Here is a 19,379-nt window from a genome sequence, read left to right on the forward strand (position 1 = left end):
ACACAGTGGGAGAAAAGCTGCTTGTGTTACCCCTGAAACTAAAGCAGATTTCTACCGTTAAAACTGCGTGGTTTGGGAGAGGATATGCTTACAGTCCTCGCTAGAGCCTGCCATGGTGGAGGCAGTTCGCTCCCCTGGGAATCCCTGCATAAAAAAGTTCATTCGTGTAAGAGCCCCAAGAGAACACAGTGGGAGTAATGCTGCTTGTATTCCACCTGCAACTAAAGCAGAATTCTTTGGTAAAACTGCCGTGTTTTGTAAGAGGAAATGCTTACAGTCCTCGCTACAGCCTGCCTTGGTTGAGGCAGTTCGCTCCACGTCTGAAACCCTGCATATAGAAGTTCATTCTTGGAAGAGCCCAAAGAGTACACAGTGGGAGAAAAGCTGCTTGTGTTACCCCTGCAACTAAAGCAGAGTTCTACCGTAAAAACTGCGTGGTTTGGGAGAGGATATGCTTACAGTCCTCGCTACAGCCTTCCACGGTTGAGGCAGTTCGATCCACGTGGGAATCCCTGCATAAAGAAGTTCATTCGTGTAAGAGCCCAAAGAGTACACAGTGGGAGAAATGATGCTTGTGTTACACCTGCAACTAAAGCAGAATTCTTTGGTAAAACTGCCGTGCTTTGGAAGAGGAAATGCTTACAGACCTCGCTACAGCCTGCCTTGGTTGAGGCAGTTCGCTCCACGTCGGAAACCCTGCATATAGAAGTTCATTCGTGGAAGAGCCCAAAGAGTACACAGTGGGAGAAAAGCTGCTTGTGTTACCCCTGCAACTAAAGCAGAGTTCTACCGTTAAAACTGCGTGGTTTGGGAGAGGATATGCTTACAGTCATCGCTACAGCCTGCCTTGGTTGAGGCAGTTCGCTCCACGTGGGAAACCATGCATATAGAAGTTCATTCGTGGAAGAGCCCAAAGAGTACACAGTGGGAGAAAAGCTGCTTGTGTTACCCCTGCAACTAAAGCAGAGTTCTACCGTTAAAACTGAGTGGTTTGGGAGAGGATATGCTTACAATCCTCGCTACAGCCTGCCTTGGTTGAGGCAGTTCGCTCCACTTTGGAAACCCTGCATATAGAAGTTCATTCGTGGAAGAGCCCAAAGAGTACACAGTGGGAGAAAAGCTGCTTGTGTTAGCCCTGCAACTAAAGCAGAGTTCTACCTTTAAAACTGCGTGGTTTGGGAGAGGATATGCTTACAGTCCTCGCTACAGCCTGCCTTGGTTGAGGCAGGTCGCTCCACGTCGCAAACCCTGCATATAGAAGTTCATACGTGGAAGAGCACAAAGAGTACACAGTGTGAGAAAAGCTGCTTGTGTTACCCCTGCAACTAAAGCAGAGTTCTACCGTTAAAACTGCGTGGTTTGGGAGAGGATATTCTTACAGTCCTCGCTACAGCCTGCCTTGGTTGAGGCAGTTCGCTCCACGTCGAAAACCCTGCATATAGAAGTTCATTCGTGGAAGAGCCCAAAGAGTACACAGTGGGAGAAAAGCTGCTTGTGTTACCCCTGAAACTAAAGCAGATTTCTACCGTTAAAACTGCGTGGTTTGGGAGAGGATATGCTTACAGTCCTCGCTAGAGCCTGCCATGGTGGAGGCAGTTCGCTCCCCTGGGAATCCCTGCATAAAAAAGTTCATTCGTGTAAGAGCCCCAAGAGAACACAGTGGGAGTAATGCTGCTTGTATTCCACCTGCAACTAAAGCAGAATTCTTTGGTAAAACTGCCGTGTTTTGTAAGAGGAAATGCTTACAGTCCTCGCTACAGCCTGCCTTGGTTGAGGCAGTTCGCTCCACGTCTGAAACCCTGCATATAGAAGTTCATTCTTGGAAGAGCCCAAAGAGTACACAGTGGGAGAAAAGCTGCTTGTGTTACCCCTGCAACTAAAGCAGAGTTCTACCGTAAAAACTGCGTGTTTTGGGAGAGGATATGCTTACAGTCCTCGCTACAGCCTTCCACGGTTGAGGCAGTTCGATCCACGTGGGAATCCCTGCATAAAGAAGTTCATTCGTGTAAGAGCCCAAAGAGTACACAGTGGGAGAAATGATGCTTGTGTTACACCTGCAACTAAAGCAGAATTCTTTGGTAAAACTGCCGTGCTTTGGAAGAGGAAATGCTTACATTCCTCGCTACAGCCTGCCTTGGTTGAGGCAGGTCGCTCCACGTCGGAAACCCTGCATATAGAAGTTCATTCGTGGAAGAGCCCAAAGAGTACACAGTGGGAGAAAAGCTGCTTGTGTTACCCCTGCAACTAAAGCAGAGTTCTACCGTTAAAACTGCGTGGTTTGGGAGAGGATATGCTTACAGTCATCGCTACAGCCTGCCTTGGTTGAGGCAGTTCGCTCCACGTGGGAAACCATGCATATAGAAGTTCATTCGTGGAAGAGCACAAAGAGTACACAGTGGGAGAAAAGCTGCTTGTGTTACCCCTGCAACTAAAGCAGAGTTCTACCGTAAAAACTGCGTGGTTTGGGAGAGGATATGCTTACAGTCCTCGCTACAGCCTGCATTGGTTGAGGCAGTTCGCTCCACGTCGCAAACCCTGCATATAGAAGTTCATTTGTGGAAGAGCCCAAAGAGTACACAGTGGGAGAAAAGCTGCTTGTGTTACCCCTGAAACTAAAGCAGATTTCTACCGTTAAAACTGCGTGGTTTGGGAGAGGATATGCTTACAGTCCTCGCTAGAGCCTGCCATGGTGGAGGCTGTTCGCTCCCCTGGGAATCCCTGCATAAAAAAGTTCATTCGTGTAAGAGCCCCAAGCGAACACAGTGGGAGTAATGCTGCTTGTATTCCACCTGCAACTAAAGCAGAATTCTTTGGTAAAACTGCCGTGTTTTGTAAGAGGAAATGCTTACAGTCCTCGCTACAGCCTGCCTTGGTTGAGGTAGTTCGCTCCACGTCTGAAACCCTGCATATAGAACTTCATTCTTGGAAGAGCCCAAAGAGTACACAGTGGGAGAAAAGCTGCTTGTGTTACCCCTGCAACTAAAGCAGAGTTCTACCGTAAAAACTGCGTGTTTTGGGAGAGGATATGCTTACAGTCCTCGCTACAGCCTTCCACGGTTGAGGCAGTTCGATCCACGTGGGAATCCCTGCATAAAGAAGTTCATTCGTGTAAGAGCCCAAAGAGTACACAGTGGGAGAAATGATGCTTGTGTTACACCTGCAACTAAAGCAGAATTCTTTGGTAAAACTGCCGTGCTTTGGAAGAGGAAATGCTTACAGACCTCGCTACAGCCTGCCTTGGTTGAGGCAGTTCGCTCCACGTCGGAAACCCTGCATATAGAAGTTCATTCGTGGAAGAGCCCAAAGAGTACACAGTGGGAGAAAAGCTGCTTGTGTTACCCCTGCAACTAAAGCAGAGTTCTACCGTTAAAACTGCGTGGTTTGGGAGAGGATATGCTTACAGTCATCGCTACAGCCTGCCTTGGTTGAGGCAGTTCGCTCCACGTGGGAAACCATGCATATAGAAGTTCATTCGTGGAAGAGCCCAAAGAGTACACAGTGGGAGAAAAGCTGCTTGTGTTACCCCTGCAACTAAAGCAGAGTTCTACCGTTAAAACTGAGTGGTTTGGGAGAGGATATGCTTACAGTCCTCGCTACAGCCTGCCTTGGTTGAGGCAGGTCGCTCCACGTCGCAAACCCTGCATATAGAAGTTCATACGTGGAAGAGCACAAAGAGTACACAGTGTGAGAAAAGCTGCTTGTGTTACCCCTGCAACTAAAGCAGAGTTCTACCTTTAAAACTGCGTGGTTTGGGAGAGGATATGCTTACAGTCCTCGCTACAGCCTGCCTTGGTTGAGGCAGTTCGCTCCACGTCGAAAACCCTGCATATAGAAGTTCATTCGTGGAAGAGCCCAAAGAGTACACAGTGGGAGAAAAGCTGCTTGTGTTACCCCTGAAACTAAAGCAGATTTCTACCGTTAAAACTGCGTGGTTTGGGAGAGGATATGCTTACAGTCCTCGCTAGAGCCTGCCATGGTGGAGGCAGTTCGCTCCCCTGGGAATCCCTGCATAAAAAAGTTCATTCGTGTAAGAGCCCCAAGGGAACACAGTGGGAGTAATGCTGCTTGTATTCCACCTGCAACTAAAGCAGAATTCTTTGGTAAAACTGCCGTGTTTTGTAAGAGGAAATGCTTACAGTCCTCGCTACAGCCTGCCTTGGTTGAGGCAGTTCGCTCCACGTCTGAAACCCTGCATATAGAAGTTCATTCTTGGAAGAGCCCAAAGAGTACACAGTGGGAGAAAAGCTGCTTGTGTTACCCCTGCAACTAAAGCAGAGTTCTACCGTAAAAACTGCGTGTTTTGGGAGAGGATATGCTTACAGTCCTCGCTACAGCCTTCCACGGTTGAGGCAGTTCGATCCACGTGGGAATCCCTGCATAAAGAAGTTCATTCGTGTAAGAGCCCAAAGAGTACACAGTGGGAGAAATGATGCTTGTGTTACACCTGCAACTAAAGCAGAATTCTTTGGTAAAACTGCCGTGCTTTGGAAGAGGAAATGCTTACAGACCTCGCTACAGCCTGCCTTGGTTGAGGCAGTTCGCTCCACGTCGGAAACCCTGCATATAGAAGTTCATTCGTGGAAGAGCCCAAAGAGTACACAGTGGGAGAAAAGCTGCTTGTGTTACCCGTGCAACTAAAGCAGAGTTCTACCGTTAAAACTGCGTGGTTTGGGAGAGGATATGCTTACAGTCATCGCTACAGCCTGCCTTGGTTGAGGCAGTTCGCTCCACGTGGGAAACCATGCATATAGAAGTTCATTCGTGGAAGAGCCCAAAGAGTACACAGTGGGAGAAAAGCTGCTTGTGTTACCCCTGCAACTAAAGCAGAGTTCTACCGTTAAAACTGAGTGGTTTGGGAGAGGATATGCTTACAATCCTCGCTACAGCCTGCCTTGGTTGAGGCAGTTCGCTCCACTTTGGAAACCCTGCATATAGAAGTTCATTCGTGGAAGAGCCCAAAGAGTACACAGTGGGAGAAAAGCTGCTTTTGTTACCCCTGCAACTAAAGCAGAGTTCTACCTTTAAAACTGCGTGGTTTGGGAGAGGATATGCTTACAGTCCTCGCTACAGCCTGCCTTGGTTGAGGCAGGTCGCTCCACGTCGCAAACCCTGCATATAGAAGTTCATACGTGGAAGAGCACAAAGAGTACACAGTGTGAGAAAAGCTGCTTGTGTTACCCCTGCAACTAAAGCAGAGTTCTACCGTAAAAACTGCGTGGTTTGGGAGAGGATATGCTTACAGTCCTCGCTACAGCCTGCATTGGTTGAGGCAGTTCGCTCCACGTCGCAAACCCTGCATATAGAAGTTCATTTGTGGAAGAGCCCAAAGAGTACACAGTGGGAGAAAAGCTGCTTGTGTTACCCCTGCAACTAAAGCAGAGTTCTACCGTTAAAACTGCGTGGTTTGGGAGAGGATATTCTTACAGTCCTCGCTACAGCCTGCCTTGGTTGAGGCAGTTCGCTCCACGTCGAAAACCCTGCATATAGAAGTTCATTCGTGGAAGAGCCCAAAGAGTACACAGTGGGAGAAAAGCTGCTTGTGTTACCCCTGAAACTAAAGCAGATTTCTACCGTTAAAACTGCGTGGTTTGGGAGAGGATATGCTTACAGTCCTCGCTAGAGCCTGCCATGGTGGAGGCAGTTCGCTCCCCTGGGAATCCCTGCATAAAAAAGTTCATTCGTGTAAGAGCCCCAAGAGAACACAGTGGGAGTAATGCTGCTTGTATTCCACCTGCAACTAAAGCAGAATTCTTTGGTAAAACTGCCGTGTTTTGTAAGAGGAAATGCTTACAGTCCTCGCTACAGCCTGCCTTGGTTGAGGCAGTTCGCTCCACGTCTGAAACCCTGCATATAGAAGTTCATTCTTGGAAGAGCCCAAAGAGTACACAGTGGGAGAAAAGCTGCTTGTGTTACCCCTGCAACTAAAGCAGAGTTCTACCGTAAAAACTGCGTGTTTTGGGAGAGGATATGCTTACAGTCCTCGCTACAGCCTTCCACGGTTGAGGCAGTTCGATCCACGTGGGAATCCCTGCATAAAGAAGTTCATTCGTGTAAGAGCCCAAAGAGTACACAGTGGGAGAAATGATGCTTGTGTTACACCTGCAACTAAAGCAGAATTCTTTGGTAAAACTGCCGTGCTTTGGAAGAGGAAATGCTTACATTCCTCGCTACAGCCTGCCTTGGTTGAGGCAGTTCGCTCCACGTCGGAAACCCTGCATATAGAAGTTCATTCGTGGAAGAGCCCAAAGAGTACACAGTGGGAGAAAAGCTGCTTGTGTTACCCCTGCAACTAAAGCAGAGTTCTACCGTTAAAACTGCGTGGTTTGGGAGAGGATATGCTTACAGTCATCGCTACAGCCTGCCTTGGTTGAGGCAGTTCGCTCCACGTGGGAAACCATGCATATAGAAGTTCATTCGTGGAAGAGCCCAAAGAGTACACAGTGGGAGAAAAGCTGCTTGTGTTACCCCTGCAACTAAAGCAGAGTTCTACCGTAAAAACTGCGTGGTTTGGGAGAGGATATGCTTACAGTCCTCGCTACAGCCTGCATTGGTTGAGGCAGTTCGCTCCACGTCGCAAACCCTGCATATAGAAGTTCATTTGTGGAAGAGCCCAAAGAGTACACAGTGGGAGAAAAGCTGCTTGTGTTACCCCTGAAACTAAAGCAGATTTCTACCGTTAAAACTGCGTGGTTTGGGAGAGGATATGCTTACAGTCCTCGCTAGAGCCTGCCATGGTGGAGGCTGTTCGCTCCCCTGGGAATCCCTGCATAAAAAAGTTCATTCGTGTAAGAGCCCCAAGCGAACACAGTGGGAGTAATGCTGCTTGTATTCCACCTGCAACTAAAGCAGAATTCTTTGGTAAAACTGCCGTGTTTTGTAAGAGGAAATGCTTACAGTCCTCGCTACAGCCTGCCTTGGTTGAGGTAGTTCGCTCCACGTCTGAAACCCTGCATATAGAAGTTCATTCTTGGAAGAGCCCAAAGAGTACACAGTGGGAGAAAAGCTGCTTGTGTTACCCCTGCAACTAAAGCAGAGTTCTACCGTAAAAACTGCGTGTTTTGGGAGAGGATATGCTTACAGTCCTCGCTACAGCCTTCCACGGTTGAGGCAGTTCGATCCACGTGGGAATCCCTGCATAAAGAAGTTCATTCGTGTAAGAGCCCAAAGAGTACACAGTGGGAGAAATGATGCTTGTGTTACACCTGCAACTAAAGCAGAATTCTTTGGTAAAACTGCCGTGCTTTGGAAGAGGAAATGCTTACAGACCTCGCTACAGCCTGCCTTGGTTGAGGCAGTTCGCTCCACGTCGGAAACCCTGCATATAGAAGTTCATTCGTGGAAGAGCCCAAAGAGTACACAGTGGGAGAAAAGCTGCTTGTGTTACCCCTGCAACTAAAGCAGAGTTCTACCGTTAAAACTGCGTGGTTTGGGAGAGGATATGCTTACAGTCATCGCTACAGCCTGCCTTGGTTGAGGCAGTTCGCTCCACGTGGGAAACCATGCATATAGAAGTTCATTCGTGGAAGAGCCCAAAGAGTACACAGTGGGAGAAAAGCTGCTTGTGTTACCCCTGCAACTAAAGCAGAGTTCTACCGTTAAAACTGAGTGGTTTGGGAGAGGATATGCTTACAGTCCTCGCTACAGCCTGCCTTGGTTGAGGCAGTTCGCTCCACTTTGGAAACCCTGCATATAGAAGTTCATTCGTGGAAGAGCCCAAAGAGTACACAGTGAGAGAAAAGCTGCTTGTGTTACCCCTGCAACTAAAGCAGAGTTCTACCTTTAAAACTGCGTGGTTTGGGAGAGGATATGCTTACAGTCCTCGCTACAGCCTGCCTTGGTTGAGGCAGGTCGCTCCACGTCGCAAACCCTGCATATAGAAGTTCATACGTGGAAGAGCACAAAGAGTACACAGTGTGAGAAAAGCTGCTTGTGTTACCCCTGCAACTAAAGCAGAGTTCTACCGTAAAAACTGCGTGGTTTGGGAGAGGATATGCTTACAGTCCTCGCTACAGCCTGCATTGGTTGAGGCAGTTCGCTCCACGTCGCAAACCCTGCATATAGAAGTTCATTTGTGGAAGAGCCCAAAGAGTACACAGTGGGAGAAAAACTGCTTGTGTTACCCCTGCAACTAAAGCAGAGTTCTACCGTTAAAACTGCGTGGTTTGGGAGAGGATATTCTTACAGTCCTCGCTACAGCCTGCCTTGGTTGAGGCAGTTCGCTCCACGTCGAAAACCCTGCATACAGAAGTTCATTCGTGGAAGAGCCCAAAGAGTACACAGTGGGAGAAAAGCTGCTTGTGTTACCCCTGAAACTAAAGCAGATTTCTACCGTTAAAACTGCGTGCTTTGGGAGAGGATATGCTTACAGTCCTCGCTAGAGCCTGCCATGGTGGAGGCAGTTCGCTCCCCTGGGAATCCCTGCATAAAAAAGTTCATTCGTGTAAGAGCCCCAAGCGAACACAGTGGGAGTAATGCTGCTTGTATTCCACCTGCAACTAAAGCAGAATTCTTTGGTAAAACTGCCGTGTTTTGTAAGAGGAAATGCTTACAGTCCTCGCTACAGCCTGCCTTGGTTGAGGCAGTTCGCTCCACGTCTGAAACCCTGCATATAGAAGTTCATTCTTGGAAGAGCACAAAGAGTACACAGTGGGAGAAAAGCTGCTTGTGTTACCCCTGCAACTAAAGCAGAGTTCTACCGTAAAAACTGCGTGTTTTGGGAGAGGATATGCTTACAGTCCTCGCTACAGCCTTCCACGGTTGAGGCAGTTCGCTCCTCGTGGGAATCCCTGCATAAAGAAGTTCATTCGTGTAAGAGCCCAAAGAGTACACAGTGGGAGAAATGATGCTTGTGTTACACCTGCAACTAAAGCAGAATTCTTTGGTAAAACTGCCGTGCTTTGGAAGAGGAAATGCTTACAGACCTCGCTACAGCCTGCCTTGGTTGAGGCAGTTCGCTCCACGTCGGAAACCCTGCATATAGAAGTTCATTCGTGGAAGAGCCCAAAGAGTACACAGTGGGAGAAAAGCTGCTTGTGTTACCCCTGCAACTAAAGCAGAGTTCTACCTTTAAAACTGCGTGGTTTGTGAGAGGATATGCTTACAGTCCTCGCTACAGCCTGCCTTGGTTGAGGCAGGTCGCTCCACGTCGCAAACCCTGCATATAGAAGTTCATACGTGGAAGAGCACAAAGAGTACACAGTGTGAGAAAAGCTGCTTGTGTTACCCCTGCAACTAAAGCAGAGTTCTACCGTAAAAACTGCGTGGTTTGGGAGAGGATATGCTTACAGTCCTCGCTACAGCCTGCATTGGTTGAGGCAGTTCGCTCCACGTCGCAAACCCTGCATATAGAAGTTCATTTGTGGAAGAGCCCAAAGAGTACACAGTGGGAGAAAAGCTGCTTGTGTTACCCCTGAAACTAAAGCAGATTTCTACCGTTAAAACTGCGTGGTTTGGGAGAGGATATGCTTACAGTCCTCGCTAGAGCCTGCCATGGTGGAGGCTGTTCGCTCCCCTGGGAATCCCTGCATAAAAAAGTTCATTCGTGTAAGAGCCCCAAGAGAACACAGTGGGAGTAATGCTGCTTGTATTCCACCTGCAACTAAAGCAGAATTCTTTGGTAAAACTGCCGTGTTTTGTAAGAGGAAATGCTTACAGTCCTCGCTACAGCCTGCCTTGGTTGAGGTAGTTCGCTCCACGTCTGAAACCCTGCATATAGAAGTTCATTCTTGGAAGAGCCCAAAGAGTACACAGTGGGAGAAAAGCTGCTTGTGTTACCCCTGCAACTAAAGCAGAGTTCTACCGTAAAAACTGCGTGTTTTGGGAGAGGATATGCTTACAGTCCTCGCTACAGCCTTCCACGGTTGAGGCAGTTCGATCCACGTGGGAATCCCTGCATAAAGAAGTTCATTCGTGTAAGAGCCCAAAGAGTACACAGTGGGAGAAATGATGCTTGTGTTACACCTGCAACTAAAGCAGAATTCTTTGGTAAAACTGCCGTGCTTTGGAAGAGGAAATGCTTACATTCCTCGCTACAGCCTGCCTTGGTTGAGGCAGTTCGCTCCACGTCGGAAACCCTGCATATAGAAGTTCATTCGTGGAAGAGCCCAAAGAGTACACAGTGGGAGAAAAGCTGCTTGTGTTACCCCTGCAACTAAAGCAGAGTTCTACCGTTAAAACTGCGTGGTTTGGGAGAGGATATGCTTACAGTCATCGCTACAGCCTGCCTTGGTTGAGGCAGTTCGCTCCACGTGGGAAACCATGCATATAGAAGTTCATTCGTGGAAGAGCCCAAAGAGTACACAGTGGGAGAAAAGCTGCTTGTGTTACCCCTGCAACTAAAGCAGAGTTCTACCTTTAAAACTGCGTGGTTTGGGAGAGGATATGCTTACAGTCCTCGCTACAGCCTGCCTTGGTTGAGGCAGGTCGCTCCACGTCGCAAACCCTGCATATAGAAGTTCATACGTGGAAGAGCACAAAGAGTACACAGTGTGAGAAAAGCTGCTTGTGTTACCCCTGCAACTAAAGCAGAGTTCTACCGTAAAAACTGCGTGGTTTGGGAGAGGATATGCTTACAGTCCTCGCTACAGCCTGCATTGTTTGAGGCAGTTCGCTCCACGTCGCAAACCCTGCATATAGAAGTTCATTTGTGGAAGAGCCCAAAGAGTACACAGTGGGAGAAAAACTGCTTGTGTTACCCCTGCAACTAAAGCAGAGTTCTACCGTTAAAACTGCGTGGTTTGGGAGAGGATATTCTTACAGTCCTCGCTACAGCCTGCCTTGGTTGAGGCAGTTCGCTCCACGTCGAAAACCCTGCATATAGAAGTTCATTCGTGGAAGAGCCCAAAGAGTACACAGTGGGAGAAAAGCTGCTTGTGTTACCCCTGAAACTAAAGCAGATTTCTACCGTTAAAACTGCGTGGTTTGGGAGAGGATATGCTTACAGTCCTCGCTAGAGCCTGCCATGGTGGAGGCAGTTCGCTCCCCTGGGAATCCCTGCATAAAAAAGTTCATTCGTGTAAGAGCCCCAAGAGAACACAGTGGGAGTAATGCTGCTTGTATTCCACCTGCAACTAAAGCAGAATTCTTTGGTAAAACTGCCGTGTTTTGTAAGAGGAAATGCTTACAGTCCTCGCTACAGCCTGCCTTGGTTGAGGCAGTTCGCTCCACGTCTGAAACCCTGCATATAGAAGTTCATTCTTGGAAGAGCCCAAAGAGTACACAGTGGGAGAAAAGCTGCTTGTGTTACCCCTGGAACTAAAGCAGAGTTCTACCATAAAAACTGCGTGTTTTGGGAGAGGATATGCTTACAGTCCTCGCTACAGCCTTCCACGGTTGAGGCAGTTCGCTCCACGTGGGAATCCCTGCATAAAGAAGTTCATTCGTGTAAGAGCCCAAAGAGTACACAGTGGGAGAAATGATGCTTGTGTTACACCTGCAACTAAAGCAGAATTCTTTGGTAAAACTGCCGTGCTTTGGAAGAGGAAATGCTTACAGACCTCGCTACAGCCTGCCTTGGTTGAGGCAGTTCGCTCCACGTCGGAAACACTGCATATAGAAGTTCATTCGTGGAAGAGCCCAAAGAGTACACAGTGGGAGAAAAGCTGCTTGTGTTACCCCTGCAACTAAAGCAGAGTTCTACCGTTAAAACTGCGTGGTTTGGGAGAGGATATGCTTACAGTCATCGCTACAGCCTGCCTTGGTTGAGGCAGTTCGCTCCACGTGGGAAACCATGCATATAGAAGTTCATTCGTGGAAGAGCCCAAAGAGTACACAGTGGGAGAAAAGCTGCTTGTGTTACCCCTGCAAATAAAGCAGAGTTCTACCGTTAAAACTGAGTGGTTTGGGAGAGGATATGCTTACAGTCCTCGCTACAGCCTGCCTTGGTTGAGGCAGTTCGCTCCACTTTGGAAACCCTGCATATAGAAGTTCATTCGTGGAAGAGCCCAAAGAGTACACAGTGGGAGAAAAGCTGCTTTTGTTACCCCTGCAACTAAAGCAGAGTTCTACCTTTAAAACTGCGTGGTTTGGGAGAGGATATGCTTACAGTCCTCGCTACAGCCTGCCTTGGTTGAGGCAGGTCGCTCCACGTCGCAAACCCTGCATATAGAAGTTCATACGTGGAAGAGCACAAAGAGTACACAGTGTGAGAAAAGCTGCTTGTGTTACCCCTGCAACTAAAGCAGAGTTCTACCGTAAAAACTGCGTGGTTTGGGAGAGGATATGCTTACAGTCCTCGCTACAGCCTGCATTGGTTGAGGCAGTTCGCTCCACGTCGCAAACCCTGCATATAGAAGTTCATTTGTGGAAGAGCCCAAAGAGTACACAGTGGGAGAAAAGCTGCTTGTGTTACCCCTGCAACTAAAGCAGAGTTCTACCGTTAAAACTGCGTGGTTTGGGAGAGGATATTCTTACAGTCCTCGCTACAGCCTGCCTTGGTTGAGGCAGTTCGCTCCACGTCGAAAACCCTGCATATAGAAGTTCATTCGTGGAAGAGCCCAAAGAGTACACAGTGGGAGAAAAGCTGCTTGTGTTACCCCTGAAACTAAAGCAGATTTCTACCGTTAAAACTGCGTGGTTTGGGAGAGGATATGCTTACAGTCCTCGCTAGAGCCTGCCATGGTGGAGGCAGTTCGCTCCCCTGGGAATCCCTGCATAAAAAAGTTCATTCGTGTAAGAGCCCCAAGAGAACACAGTGGGAGTAATGCTGCTTGTATTCCACCTGCAACTAAAGCAGAATTCTTTGGTAAAACTGCCGTGTTTTGTAAGAGGAAATGCTTACAGTCCTCGCTACAGCCTGCCTTGGTTGAGGCAGTTCGCTCCACGTCTGAAACCCTGCATATAGAAGTTCATTCTTGGAAGAGCCCAAAGAGTACACAGTGGGAGAAAAGCTGCTTGTGTTACCCCTGCAACTAAAGCAGAGTTCTACCGTAAAAACTGCGTGTTTTGGGAGAGGATATGCTTACAGTCCTCGCTACAGCCTTCCACGGTTGAGGCAGTTCGATCCACGTGGGAATCCCTGCATAAAGAAGTTCATTCGTGTAAGAGCCCAAAGAGTACACAGTGGGAGAAATGATGCTTGTGTTACACCTGCAACTAAAGCAGAATTCTTTGGTAAAACTGCCGTGCTTTGGAAGAGGAAATGCTTACATTCCTCGCTACAGCCTGCCTTGGTTGAGGCAGTTCGCTCCACGTCGGAAACCCTGCATATAGAAGTTCATTCGTGGAAGAGCCCAAAGAGTACACAGTGGGAGAAAAGCTGCTTGTGTTACCCCTGCAACTAAAGCAGAGTTCTACCGTTAAAACTGCGTGGTTTGGGAGAGGATATGCTTACAGTCATCGCTACAGCCTGCCTTGGTTGAGGCAGTTCGCTCCACGTGGGAAACCATGCATATAGAAGTTCATTCGTGGAAGAGCCCAAAGAGTACACAGTGGGAGAAAAGCTGCTTGTGTTACCCCTGCAACTAAAGCAGAGTTCTACCGTAAAAACTGCGTGGTTTGGGAGAGGATATGCTTACAGTCCTCGCTACAGCCTGCATTGGTTGAGGCAGTTCGCTCCACGTCGCAAACCCTGCATATAGAAGTTCATTTGTGGAAGAGCCCAAAGAGTACACAGTGGGAGAAAAGCTGCTTGTGTTACCCCTGAAACTAAAGCAGATTTCTACCGTTAAAACTGCGTGGTTTGGGAGAGGATATGCTTACAGTCCTCGCTAGAGCCTGCCATGGTGGAGGCTGTTCGCTCCCCTGGGAATCCCTGCATAAAAAAGTTCATTCGTGTAAGAGCCCCAAGCGAACACAGTGGGAGTAATGCTGCTTGTATTCCACCTGCAACTAAAGCAGAATTCTTTGGTAAAACTGCCGTGTTTTGTAAGAGGAAATGCTTACAGTCCTCGCTACAGCCTGCCTTGGTTGAGGTAGTTCGCTCCACGTCTGAAACCCTGCATATAGAAGTTCATTCTTGGAAGAGCCCAAAGAGTACACAGTGGGAGAAAAGCTGCTTGTGTTACCCCTGCAACTAAAGCAGAGTTCTACCGTAAAAACTGCGTGTTTTGGGAGAGGATATGCTTACAGTCCTCGCTACAGCCTTCCACGGTTGAGGCAGTTCGATCCACGTGGGAATCCCTGCATAAAGAAGTTCATTCGTGTAAGAGCCCAAAGAGTACACAGTGGGAGAAATGATGCTTGTGTTACACCTGCAACTAAAGCAGAATTCTTTGGTAAAACTGCCGTGCTTTGGAAGAGGAAATGCTTACAGACCTCGCTACAGCCTGCCTTGGTTGAGGCAGTTCGCTCCACGTCGGAAACCCTGCATATAGAAGTTCATTCGTGGAAGAGCCCAAAGAGTACACAGTGGGAGAAAAGCTGCTTGTGTTACCCCTGCAACTAAAGCAGAGTTCTACCGTTAAAACTGCGTGGTTTGGGAGAGGATATGCTTACAGTCATCGCTACAGCCTGCCTTGGTTGAGGCAGTTCGCTCCACGTGGGAAACCATGCATATAGAAGTTCATTCGTGGAAGAGCCCAAAGAGTACACAGTGGGAGAAAAGCTGCTTGTGTTACCCCTGCAACTAAAGCAGAGTTCTACCGTTAAAACTGAGTGGTTTGGGAGAGGATATGCTTACAGTCCTCGCTACAGCCTGCCTTGGTTGAGGCAGTTCGCTCCACTTTGGAAACCCTGCATATAGAAGTTCATTCGTGGAAGAGCCCAAAGAGTACACAGTGAGAGAAAAGCTGCTTGTGTTACCCCTGCAACTAAAGCAGAGTTCTACCTTTAAAACTGCGTGGTTTGGGAGAGGATATGCTTACAGTCCTCGCTACAGCCTGCCTTGGTTGAGGCAGGTCGCTCCACGTCGCAAACCCTGCATATAGAAGTTCATACGTGGAAGAGCACAAAGAGTACACAGTGTGAGAAAAGCTGCTTGTGTTACCCCTGCAACTAAAGCAGAGTTCTACCGTAAAAACTGCGTGGTTTGGGAGAGGATATGCTTACAGTCCTCGCTACAGCCTGCATTGGTTGAGGCAGTTCGCTCCACGTCGCAAACCCTGCATATAGAAGTTCATTTGTGGAAGAGCCCAAAGAGTACACAGTGGGAGAAAAACTGCTTGTGTTACCCCTGCAACTAAAGCAGAGTTCTACCGTTAAAACTGCGTGGTTTGGGAGAGGATATTCTTACAGTCCTCGCTACAGCCTGCCTTGGTTGAGGCAGTTCGCTCCACGTCGAAAACCCTGCATACAGAAGTTCATTCGTGGAAGAGCCCAAAGAGTACACAGTGGGAGAAAAGCTGCTTGTGTTACCCCTGAAACTAAAGCAGATTTCTACCGTTAAAACTGCGTGCTTTGGGAGAGGATATGCTTACAGTCCTCGCTAGAGCCTGCCATGGTGGAGGCAGTTCGCTCCCCTGGGAATCCCTGCATAAAAAAGTTCATTCGTGTAAGAGCCCCAAGCGAACACAGTGGGAGTAATGCTGCTTGTATTCCACCTGCAACTAAAGCAGAATTCTTTGGTAAAACTGCCGTGTTTTGTAAGAGGAAATGCTTACAGTCCTCGCTACAGCCTGCCTTGGTTGAGGCAGTTCGCTCCACGTCTGAAACCCTGCATATAGAAGTTCATTCTTGGAAGAGCACAAAGAGTACACAGTGGGAGAAAAGCTGCTTGTGTTACCCCTGCAACTAAAGCAGAGTTCTACCGTAAAAACTGCGTGTTTTGGGAGAGGATATGCTTACAGTCCTCGCTACAGCCTTCCACGGTTGAGGCAGTTCGCTCCACGTGGGAATCCCTGCATAAAGAAGTTCATTCGTGTAAGAGCCCAAAGAGTACACAGTGGGAGAAATGATGCTTGTGTTACACCTGCAACTAAAGCAGAATTCTTTGGTAAAACTGCCGTGCTTTGGAAGAGGAAATGCTTACAGACCTCGCTACAGCCTGCCTTGGTTGAGGCAGTTCGCTCCACGTCGGAAACCCTGCATATAGAAGTTCATTCGTGGAAGAGCCCAAAGAGTACACAGTGGGAGAAAAGCTGCTTGTGTTACCCCTGCAACTAAAGCAGAGTTCTACCTTTAAAACTGCGTGGTTTGTGAGAGGATATGCTTACAGTCCTCGCTACAGCCTGCCTTGGTTGAGGCAGGTCGCTCCACGTCGCAAACCCTGCATATAGAAGTTCATACGTGGAAGAGCACAAAGAGTACACAGTGTGAGAAAAGCTGCTTGTGTTACCCCTGCAACTAAAGCAGAGTTCTACCGTAAAAACTGCGTGGTTTGGGAGAGGATATGCTTACAGTCCTCGCTACAGCCTGCATTGGTTGAGGCAGTTCGCTCCACGTCGCAAACCCTGCATATAGAAGTTCATTTGTGGAAGAGCCCAAAGAGTACACAGTGGGAGAAAAGCTGCTTGTGTTACCCCTGAAACTAAAGCAGATTTCTACCGTTAAAACTGCGTGGTTTGGGAGAGGATATGCTTACAGTCCTCGCTAGAGCCTGCCATGGTGGAGGCTGTTCGCTCCCCTGGGAATCCCTGCATAAAAAAGTTCATTCGTGTAAGAGCCCCAAGAGAACACAGTGGGAGTAATGCTGCTTGTATTCCACCTGCAACTAAAGCAGAATTCTTTGGTAAAACTGCCGTGTTTTGTAAGAGGAAATGCTTACAGTCCTCGCTACAGCCTGCCTTGGTTGAGGTAGTTCGCTCCACGTCTGAAACCCTGCATATAGAAGTTCATTCTTGGAAGAGCCCAAAGAGTACACAGTGGGAGAAAAGCTGCTTGTGTTACCCCTGCAACTAAAGCAGAGTTCTACCGTAAAAACTGCGTGTTTTGGGAGAGGATATGCTTACAGTCCTCGCTACAGCCTTCCACGGTTGAGGCAGTTCGATCCACGTGGGAATCCCTGCATAAAGAAGTTCATTCGTGTAAGAGCCCAAAGAGTACACAGTGGGAGAAATGATGCTTGTGTTACACCTGCAACTAAAGCAGAATTCTTTGGTAAAACTGCCGTGCTTTGGAAGAGGAAATGCTTACATTCCTCGCTACAGCCTGCCTTGGTTGAGGCAGTTCGCTCCACGTCGGAAACCCTGCATATAGAAGTTCATTCGTGGAAGAGCCCAAAGAGTACACAGTGGGAGAAAAGCTGCTTGTGTTACCCCTGCAACTAAAGCAGAGTTCTACCGTTAAAACTGCGTGGTTTGGGAGAGGATATGCTTACAGTCATCGCTACAGCCTGCCTTGGTTGAGGCAGTTCGCTCCACGTGGGAAACCATGCATATAGAAGTTCATTCGTGGAAGAGCCCAAAGAGTACACAGTGGGAGAAAAGCTGCTTGTGTTACCCCTGCAACTAAAGCAGAGTTCTACCTTTAAAACTGCGTGGTTTGGGAGAGGATATGCTTACAGTCCTCGCTACAGCCTGCCTTGGTTGAGGCAGGTCGCTCCACGTCGCAAACCCTGCATATAGAAGTTCATACGTGGAAGAGCACAAAGAGTACACAGTGTGAGAAAAGCTGCTTGTGTTACCCCTGCAACTAAAGCAGAGTTCTACCGTAAAAACTGCGTGGTTTGGGAGAGGATATGCTTACAGTCCTCGCTACAGCCTGCATTGTTTGAGGCAGTTCGCTCCACGTCGCAAACCCTGCATATAGAAGTTCATTTGTGGAAGAGCCCAAAGAGTACACAGTGGGAGAAAAACTGCTTGTGTTACCCCTGCAACTAAAGCAGAGTTCTACCGTTAAAACTGCGTGGTTTGGGAGAGGATATTCTTACAGTCCTCGCTACAGCCTGCCTTGGTTGAGGCAGTTCGCTCCACGTCGAAAACCCTGCATATAGAAGTTCATTCGTGGAAGAGCCCAAAGAGTACACAGTGGGAGAAAAGCTGCTTGTGTTACCCCTGAAACTAAAGCAGATTTCTACCGTTAAAACTGCGTGGTTTGGGAGAGGATATGCTTACAGTCCTCGCTAGAGCCTGCCATGGTGGAGGCAGTTCGCTCCCCTGGGAATCCCTGCATAAAAAAGTTCATTCGTGTAAGAGCCCCAAGAGAACACAGTGGGAGTAATGCTGCTTGTATTCCACCTGCAACTAAAGCAGAATTCTTTGGTAAAACTGCCGTGTTTTGTAAGAGGAAATGCTTACAGTCCTCGCTACAGCCTGCCTTGGTTGAGGCAGTTCGCTCCACGTCTGAAACCCTGCATATAGAAGTTCATTCTTGGAAGAGCCCAAAGAGTACACAGTGGGAGAAAAGCTGCTTGTGTTACCCCTGGAACTAAAGCAGAGTTCTACCATAAAAACTGCGTGTTTTGGGAGAGGATATGCTTACAGTCCTCGCTACAGCCTTCCACGGTTGAGGCAGTTCGCTCCACGTGGGAATCCCTGCATAAAGAAGTTCATTCGTGTAAGAGCCCAAAGAGTACACAGTGGGAGAAATGATGCTTGTGTTACACCTGCAACTAAAGCAGAATTCTTTGGTAAAACTGCCGTGCTTTGGAAGAGGAAATGCTTACAGACCTCGCTACAGCCTGCCTTGGTTGAGGCAGTTCGCTCCACGTCGGAAACACTGCATATAGAAGTTCATTCGTGGAAGAGCCCAAAGAGTACACAGTGGGAGAAAAGCTGCTTGTGTTACCCCTGCAACTAAAGCAGAGTTCTACCGTTAAAACTGCGTGGTTTGGGAGAGGATATGCTTACAGTCATCGCTACAGCCTGCCTTGGTTGAGGCAGTTCGCTCCACGTGGGAAACCATGCATATAGAAGTTCATTCGTGGAAGAGCCCAAAGAGTACACAGTGGGAGAAAAGCTGCTTGTGTTACCCCTGCAAATAAAGCAGAGTTCTACCGTTAAAACTGAGTGGTTTGGGAGAGGATATGCTTACAGTCCTCGCTACAGCCTGCCTTGGTTGAGGCAGTTCGCTCCACTTTGGAAACCCTGCATATAGAAGTTCATTCGTGGAAGAGCCCAAAGAGTACACAGTGGGAGAAAAGCTGCTTGTGTTACCCCTGCAACTAAAGCAGAGTTCTACCTTTAAAACTGCGTGGTTTGGGAGAGGATATGCTTACAGTCCTCGCTACAGCCTGCATTGGTTGAGGCAGTTCGCTCCACGTCGCAAACCCTGCATATAGAAGTTCATTTGTGGAAGAGCCCAAAGAGTACACAGTGGGAGAAAAACTGCTTGTGTTACCCCTGCAACTAAAGCAGAGTTCTACCGTTAAAACTGCGTGGTTTGGGAGAGGATATTCTTACAGTCCTCGCTACAGCCTGCCTTGGTTGAGGCAGTTCGCTCCACGTGGAAAACCCTGCATATAGAAGTTCATTCGTGGAAGAGCCCAAAGAGTACACAGTGGGAGAAAAGCTGCTTGTGTTACCCCTGAAACTAAAGCAGATTTCTACCGTTAAAACTGCGTGGTT

This window comes from Mesoplodon densirostris, chromosome 19 (genome assembly GCF_025265405.1).
Source record: "Mesoplodon densirostris isolate mMesDen1 chromosome 19, mMesDen1 primary haplotype, whole genome shotgun sequence".
NCBI classification, from domain to species: domain Eukaryota; kingdom Metazoa; phylum Chordata; class Mammalia; order Artiodactyla; family Ziphiidae; genus Mesoplodon; species Mesoplodon densirostris.